General features: G+C 44.9%; 1 protein-coding gene across 8 annotated transcripts in view; it reads right to left on the bottom strand.

The window, feature by feature from the left end:
• The window catches only part of BBX (BBX high mobility group box domain containing), a 164150-nt gene that overhangs the window by 17948 nt on the left and 138951 nt on the right, over window positions 1-7251 (bottom strand). The gene's annotated exons all lie outside the window — the stretch shown is intronic.

A 7251-nucleotide genomic window follows, 5' to 3' on the forward strand; every position in this document is an offset into this window, starting at 1 on the left:
CAGAACTCTTCCTAGAAATGGCTTGCCTAAAGCAATATATTTAGACATTACAGTATTTGTTGTCTTTTTTTGTATTGTAATTTTGTACAGATTTTTTTCCAGCACATACTTCTTATGCCCTGTAAGTATATGTGTGTGTGTTTGTGTATAATACAGGATATCCGGCACTCCTGTATTAATGTAATAATATGCTGGTGCTTGTACCATAAAAATAATAAAGCATATGTTACCAACAAGTGCAAAGAGGCGACAGCTCTCAGCAGGTCTCAGTGTCAGGGTCTCCTAGACCTCCTACCTAACCATAATTCTTTCCTTGTCCACCGGGTGTGCTGCTTTCTGTTTGCTCTGGGTTCCTCTGACTATCTGTCTTCTTGTTGCTCCTCTCTTGGTCTTATCGTTCTGCTTCCTGTTTGTTCCCTTGCCTTTGTTTTGAGTCAGACTCCTATGCACATGCTTCTGTCTCTGATCCTGATCTGTTCCTGTACCAGTCCTGTATTTGATTCTGTTCATAGTAAAGGCCCTTGCTGGTAATCTGGCTTGTCCGTTTGTTCCCTGCTCTCAGTCCCTGCCCTTGCTTCCCGGTCTCAGTCCCTGCTCCCCATTCTCAGTCCTGTTCCAGTCTCCTCGTTGCCGACCTCTGCTTGTTACCCGACTACGCTATCTGCCGCCTGCCTCGGACCCCTGCTTGTTACCCGACTACGCTATCTGCCGTCTGCCTCGGACCCCTGCTTGTTACCCGACTACGCTATCTGCCGCCTGCCTCGGACCTCTGATTGTGACCCCTACTACAATCTCCTGCTGTTCCGGCCACCGAGATCCTACCTGCCACAGGAGTCTCCCGTGACAGAAACAAAAGGCCACTTCTGGACCTCGCTGGAACAGATTATTCTTCTGCCTGCACCCTTTTCTGCCTGCAGCAGCAGATCGCATCCGCATGGTTGAAGATAAGTACTTTTGTTTATTTTTTGGAAATCCCAGTTGGGATCTTGAAGGTTTTTTTTGTTGCTGCTAAGTGTTCTGCAGGAATTATTGCATTCATAAAGAAAAACATTTTTGCTGAGACTAGAACTGTTGCTGCAGAGACTAGTGCACCTTTCTTTGAGGTTTTTTTCTTTTGTGCAGTGCCTGGGTTAACCCTTGCAGTACCTGTTGCCACCTTTTTAGACTCTGACTTTCATTCCCTGGACAAGGCTTGTATCTCTCTGCATTTTTGGGTGGGCCACTGCAGATTTTCAGACTCACATTTCTATTTAAGACGGTTACCTTGATTTACTGCTTTCCCTGGTTGGACCACTGCTGTTCACAGTGTTCCCATTTCAAAAGACAAGAGTGCTCCCATTATTTTATTGCTGCATGCTGTAATTTTTTCCTGCAATCTGTAGTTCTTCCTATGATTGGTTCTAAGGTTTCAGGTTTACCTGCAAGTTCCCCTGAAGTTTGTTTCTCTGCAACCTATGATCCCTACGCCTGATATCTAAAGTTTCAGATTTAACTGCAGGTTTCTCTGTCTGATATCCCTACGCCTGATATATAAAGTTTCAGATTTAACTACAGGCTTTTCTGTCTGATATTCCTATGTCTGATGTCAAAAGTTTCAAATCTAACTGCAAGTTTTTCAGTAGTAGTTTCCTGCTGTCTATGATATTTCTATGCCTGATTTCTAAAGATTCAGAGTTAACTGCAGGTTTTCTCTGTCTATATGATACCCCTACGCCTGATGTCTAAAAATTCAGATATAACTACAGGTTTCTCTGTATATGTTTTTTCCTTGCATTTATGATATCTCCGACTGATGCTAAGGTCTCAAAAGATCAGCGCTCCTATCTTGTGTCTCTCTGTGTCTAATATTTCTGTTGTTCATTCTAATGCTTCTGCCTTAAAGACACATTTCCTCTTTACTGGTTTCTTGGGACGTTTGGTTTCTTTATGTCCGAAGCTGTGGCTCCCACTCTGACAACAGTCTTGAGCAATAAATGTGAACACAGGACCACTGATTCTTCAGAACTTCTCAAAGCAGGGAAGAAGAAGAAAAGGAGGTATTACTGTGGAAGTTGCAGAAGGAATTAAGGATGAACCTTTAACCCCAGGAGAGTCTGCATTTGATGAAAGAGATATGCTGTAGCTTAAGTCAACTCACAGACTTATCCCAAGAATAGTGGAAGGAAAGAAAGATGTATTAAATCAAGGAAAAGATGCCCTAACTCAGACACTTCAATCTGCACGAAAAGAGATTGATTGTCTTCATGAACGTTTAGATAAAGAGCAAGAAACCAAGGCTGCACTACAAAGCTGTCTATCCTCAGCAATTGCTAAGTGTGTTCTCCAGGAGAAAGAAAAAGATCAGATGGAGAGGGACAGGGTGATCCTTTCAAGTAAACTGGAGAAGGCATATGCTGATTCTGCCCATGCCCAGAGTTTAATTGATCAAGCTTACTCAGCGCTGGAAACCTCTCAGAAGGAAGTTCACAGGCTTAATACAGAGCTTAAAGTCTCCCAGGAGGAGATTTGCTACTTCAAAAAAGAGATGGAAGTTGTTCGGGAGGAGAGATGCTACTGGAAAACAGAGATACGTTCTATAAGAGAGGACTTCGAAGGGTGGAAAAGTGAGTCTGAAAAAACTACAAACCAAATGTACAAGACCCTCTCTGTCCAAGCCAGTGAAGGAGATCAAAGACTCCATGAATCAGAAGAGACAATTGATAGAAGAAAAGTCAAGGATGCAATTAGCACTGGAAAAAGCAGAGGGTGACTGGGAAAAAGAAAAATATCAGTTGGAGAATGACAGGGTGATCTTGTCAAGTAAGCTGGAGAAGGCCTAAGCGGATTCTGCCCAGTACCAGACTTTCATGGCTCAAGTTGACGCAGCGCTGGAAGCATCTCAGAAAGAGGTTTACAGGCTTACTACAGAGCTGGAAGCCTCTAAGGAGAAGAGTTGCCACTTCAACACAGAACTATGTTCATTGAGAGAAATCTTCGAAGGGTTAAATATCAGTTTTGAAACTGTAACCCAAGAGTGCAAGAATCTCTATGTCCAAGTCAGTGAAGGAGATAAGAAACTCCATGAATTAGGAGAGGAGCAGCGCACACAAGCAGAAAATGTGCTACAGAGTCAGCTGCAAGAACTGCATACACATCTGCAGGACACGAAAGAGAAATGGGTGAATGCTGAGGAAAAGCAGCGAGTTCTGCAGGAAGAAAGTTTCCAGACTGCCTACAAAGTAAAAATGCTGCAAGAGTATTTAAGTACCCAGTGTGTCCCCAAAGAACAGCATGAGTAGCTGAAGGCCACACTGAGCATAGCCCGAGCCTTGCTGGAGGAGGAGCTTAGAGCCCAGGTAACCCTGTATGAAGGGAGCACAAGGCGGTCCAGAGACTGAAGCTGGAGTTAGAGGAGCAGAGACACTGCTCCATCCCTAACAGTCAGTACACCCAAGAGAAAGAGACCTGGAAAAGGCAAGCTGCTGAGACCCTACCAAAGGAATTTGCAGAGCTCCAAGACGTGACGAGGGATGCAGGGAAGCGAGCTCAAAATGATCACAGTGAAGAGATGAAAGTCCTGAGAAGAGAATTGCAGGATGCACTTAACCAGGGGCACCCGCTGAGTGGAAATTGCAACAACACCTAAAAATGAAAGAAGCTGAACTGACAACTGCATTGAGTGTGAAAAGAAGTGCAGAAGGACAGCTTCAAGAGCTGAAAACCCAAATAGCTGGTCTTAATGAGAATTTAAGTGATACCATAAAACAGCAGTCACAAAAAGAGACCACGAAGAGTGAACTTAATGTCCCCATTGACTTGTACGGAGAGTCTGATGCACCCGTTCCTGAGGCCTATGTTCCTAATGGCCATGCCCCTGTGATTGAGTTGAATGTACCCATTGGGAAGTTCCTGATTCCAAAACTAAAAGAGATATGTTGGTCACATAAAGAGACCATGGAAAGTGAACTATATGTCCCCACTGATGCATGTGAAGAGCCTGATGTATCTGTTCCCGATGCCCCTGCTATGACGTTAGACGGATTCCTTGTGAAGTTCCTTGCTATGCCTAATGTACCTGATGCTGATGGCTACGCTCCTGTGATGAGGATAAATGCACCTCTCACAGATTTCCCATCAGCACTTAACGTACACATTAAGTTGGCCTTCCATCAAGGTTTCCCTGAAGAGCCTGGAGGGTTGTCCGGACTTGTTGCTGATTCCCATGTTCCTGCGAAACATGGAGTGTTTTCCGAAGGCCATCGTGAGTCGGCTTTCCATCAGGGACACCCCGCTAAACCTGGAGTGTCGTCAGGAGGATCTACTGGCTCCTCTGCTCTCGCTGTAAAGACAAGCGCATGTTCGTCCATTTATCTACAAGTAGCTGATGCGTCCTCTGCTGAGCCTGTGATCTACTCTGCAAAGTCAAGCTTACTGCTTACTGATTCTCTGGCTTTTGGGTTGATGCATCCTGACATTCAACTGTTCCAAGAGAGAATTGAATTCCTCTGTCTGCATTTTGATGGACTTTTTCAGTCTGTACTTGTGGAGTACCCTCTGCCCGCTGACAAACCACCACAGGTGGGTCACCTTGAGTCCACTTTTCATCAAGGCCTCCGGGAAGAGCCTGGAGGATCGTCCGGAGAACGCTCCCAAAAGGGGGGAGTAATGTCAGGGTCTCCTAGACCTCCTGCCTAACCATAGTTCTTTCCTTGTCCACCGGGTGTGCTGCTGCTTTCTGTTTGCTCTGGGTTCCTCTGACTGTCTGTCTTCTGGTTGCTCCTCTCTCTGTCTTATTGTGCTGCTTCCTGTTTGTTCCCTTGCCTTTGTTTTGAGTCAGACTCCTATGCACATGCTTCTGTCTCTGATCCTGATCTGTTCCTGTACCAGTCCTGTATTTGATTCTGTTCATAGTAAAAGCCCTTGCTGGTAATCTGGCTTGTCCCTGTTTGTTTCCTGGTCTCAGTCCCTGCTCCCCGTTCTCAGTCCCTGCTCCCCGTTCTCATTCCCTGCTCCCCTGTCCTGTTCCAGTCTCCTCGTTGCCGACCTCTGCTTGTTACCCAACGCTATCTGCCGCCTGCCTCGGACCCCTGCTTGTTACAAGACTACGCTATCTGCCGCCTGCCTCGGACCTCTGATTGTGACCCTTACTACACTCCTGCTGTTCCGGCCACCGAGATCCTACCCGCCACAGGAGTCTACCGTGACACCCAGAAACAGTAATTGTATTAGAAATAATTGGACATATGACCAACGTTTCGATTCACACAAGGGGATCTTCCCCAGGGGGAATGCAGCGAACAAGTGACAACTAGGGACTTAAATACCCACCACCCATGTGCTCTAGAACACACCCACTAATTAAAAGCAACCCAAATGCGCAAAATTGCAGGTGATTGGCATAATCAACAGTAATCAGTAACAGCCATAATTCCCGTCATAGGGCTCAGTCCGTTCACGTGAACAGGCAGTAAGTGGCGCCCCTGATCACCATGGTAATAGTAATAGGCATGCGCATTGAGCATGTCAACACCGCATTGTGGTTCCGCTCTAGGAGCTTATACGCGGTATCGTCAAAGCGTCCTTGGTTTCCATAGAGACCTGCACATGCATGCGCACCCCAACAGACTTCTCCATTCATCTCTACACGAGCAGTGTGCCGATATCGCTGTTTCAGTCAGTAAAGACTGTGTGACCACCCATAAATAGAGTCCACAATAAAATAGGAATGTGTATCTTATCTCTGGTGGAGTATTAAACTGATTTGTATCAGAAATAGTGACAGGTAAAACTGGCAACCTATAGTAAGCATGGAAAATACTGATATACACGCTCATATGTAAAGGGAGGCAGTAATGGCTGATGAAAAACCTACAAAACTAAATGACATATAGGTGAACTGTGATAGGATCCAATAGAAAACATCCAAGGTTCATGTTCTCGTTCAGTCCTTTTGGAGGCAGCGTATCCAATTTATGGAACAGTCTTGCCTCAAGTTGAAGTAATATCTTTTGTCTGTTCCCGCCCCACGGTGGCACATGCGTCTGTGCAATTGGCAGGCACAGGAATGTGGCCAGGCCATGTTGTTTAAGTTTAAAGTGTCTAGCTACTGGCAATAATTTCAACTCATCCGTATTAGTAGAATAAGACAGGGCCTTCCGTATGGTGGATCGATGCATAGCTCTTCTTTCCTTGAGCATCCTGGACGTTTTCCCAACAAGGAGCCCACAGGGACATTTAATGATATAGACCACAAATTTGGATTTGCAATTTAAGAAATTCACTATTTTGATGGGATTACCTTTATGGGGATGCATGAATAAGCTGCCTAGCATCAAATATTGGCAGTTCACACAACCTTTGCACTTATGTACTCGCTCCTGGAGCCTTAGTAAACCAGATTGGGCCACTGGATCTGCTTTAGTAAGATAATCCCCTGTACTGCATCCCCTCCTCAGAAAAGGGGTGGAGATGTAAAATATTTGCCAATACGCTTGTCGTTACTCAGGATATGCCAGTTCCTTCTCACACTGCGTTGAATATGGCCCGAGGGGGTACTATACGTAGATACCCCGTTGAAACGACTATTCTCCGTGATTTTTACTGTTGATTTTAGTACATCTTCTCTCATAGGTAACCGTGCCTTCATGAGTGCTTGATCAATTTCAGACTGGTCATAGCCTCTTTGGCGGAAACGCTCAGCCATTTCTTGGAGCACAGCTTCCACATCCGCTGGGTTGCTGGTGATTTTCTGCACTCGTAGCATCTGCGAAAAGGGAAGCTCCCTCTTTAAAGGGGATGGGTGGTGACTCTTGACTAGCATATTATTAATTACTACACGAGTGCTGGATATCCTTAATTCCCTTATTGTATTTATATACCGAGCACCCATATTCTATATATGACGGCTGAGATTTTGAGATTTGCCTATATCCATGGGCAACCGCTTCTATTATTAAATATATCTGGAATATATCTGGAAACCAAGTACTGCCTGTTATGGAAGAATTTGCTGATGCTGCGGATATTTTTTCAAATCTCTGAGACATTAGGCTACACGGATGCAGATGCTGAAAAAATAAGGTACACAGAGTCTATGGATGCGGTCTTTGGACCAGAAAAAACAATACAATATATGATATCTACAACGATCAACGATCTAATCTGTTTCAAGAAGAGAGAGGTAGACTTCTACCAACATGCGGTAACGCTCTCTCACTACTACAAGGAGAAAATTCTTCCCCGCGGATTTCGTATTAAGAATCGGTCCACAAC

The sequence above is a fragment of the Ascaphus truei genome, chromosome 3 (assembly GCF_040206685.1).
Source record: "Ascaphus truei isolate aAscTru1 chromosome 3, aAscTru1.hap1, whole genome shotgun sequence".
Taxonomy (NCBI): domain Eukaryota; kingdom Metazoa; phylum Chordata; class Amphibia; order Anura; family Ascaphidae; genus Ascaphus; species Ascaphus truei.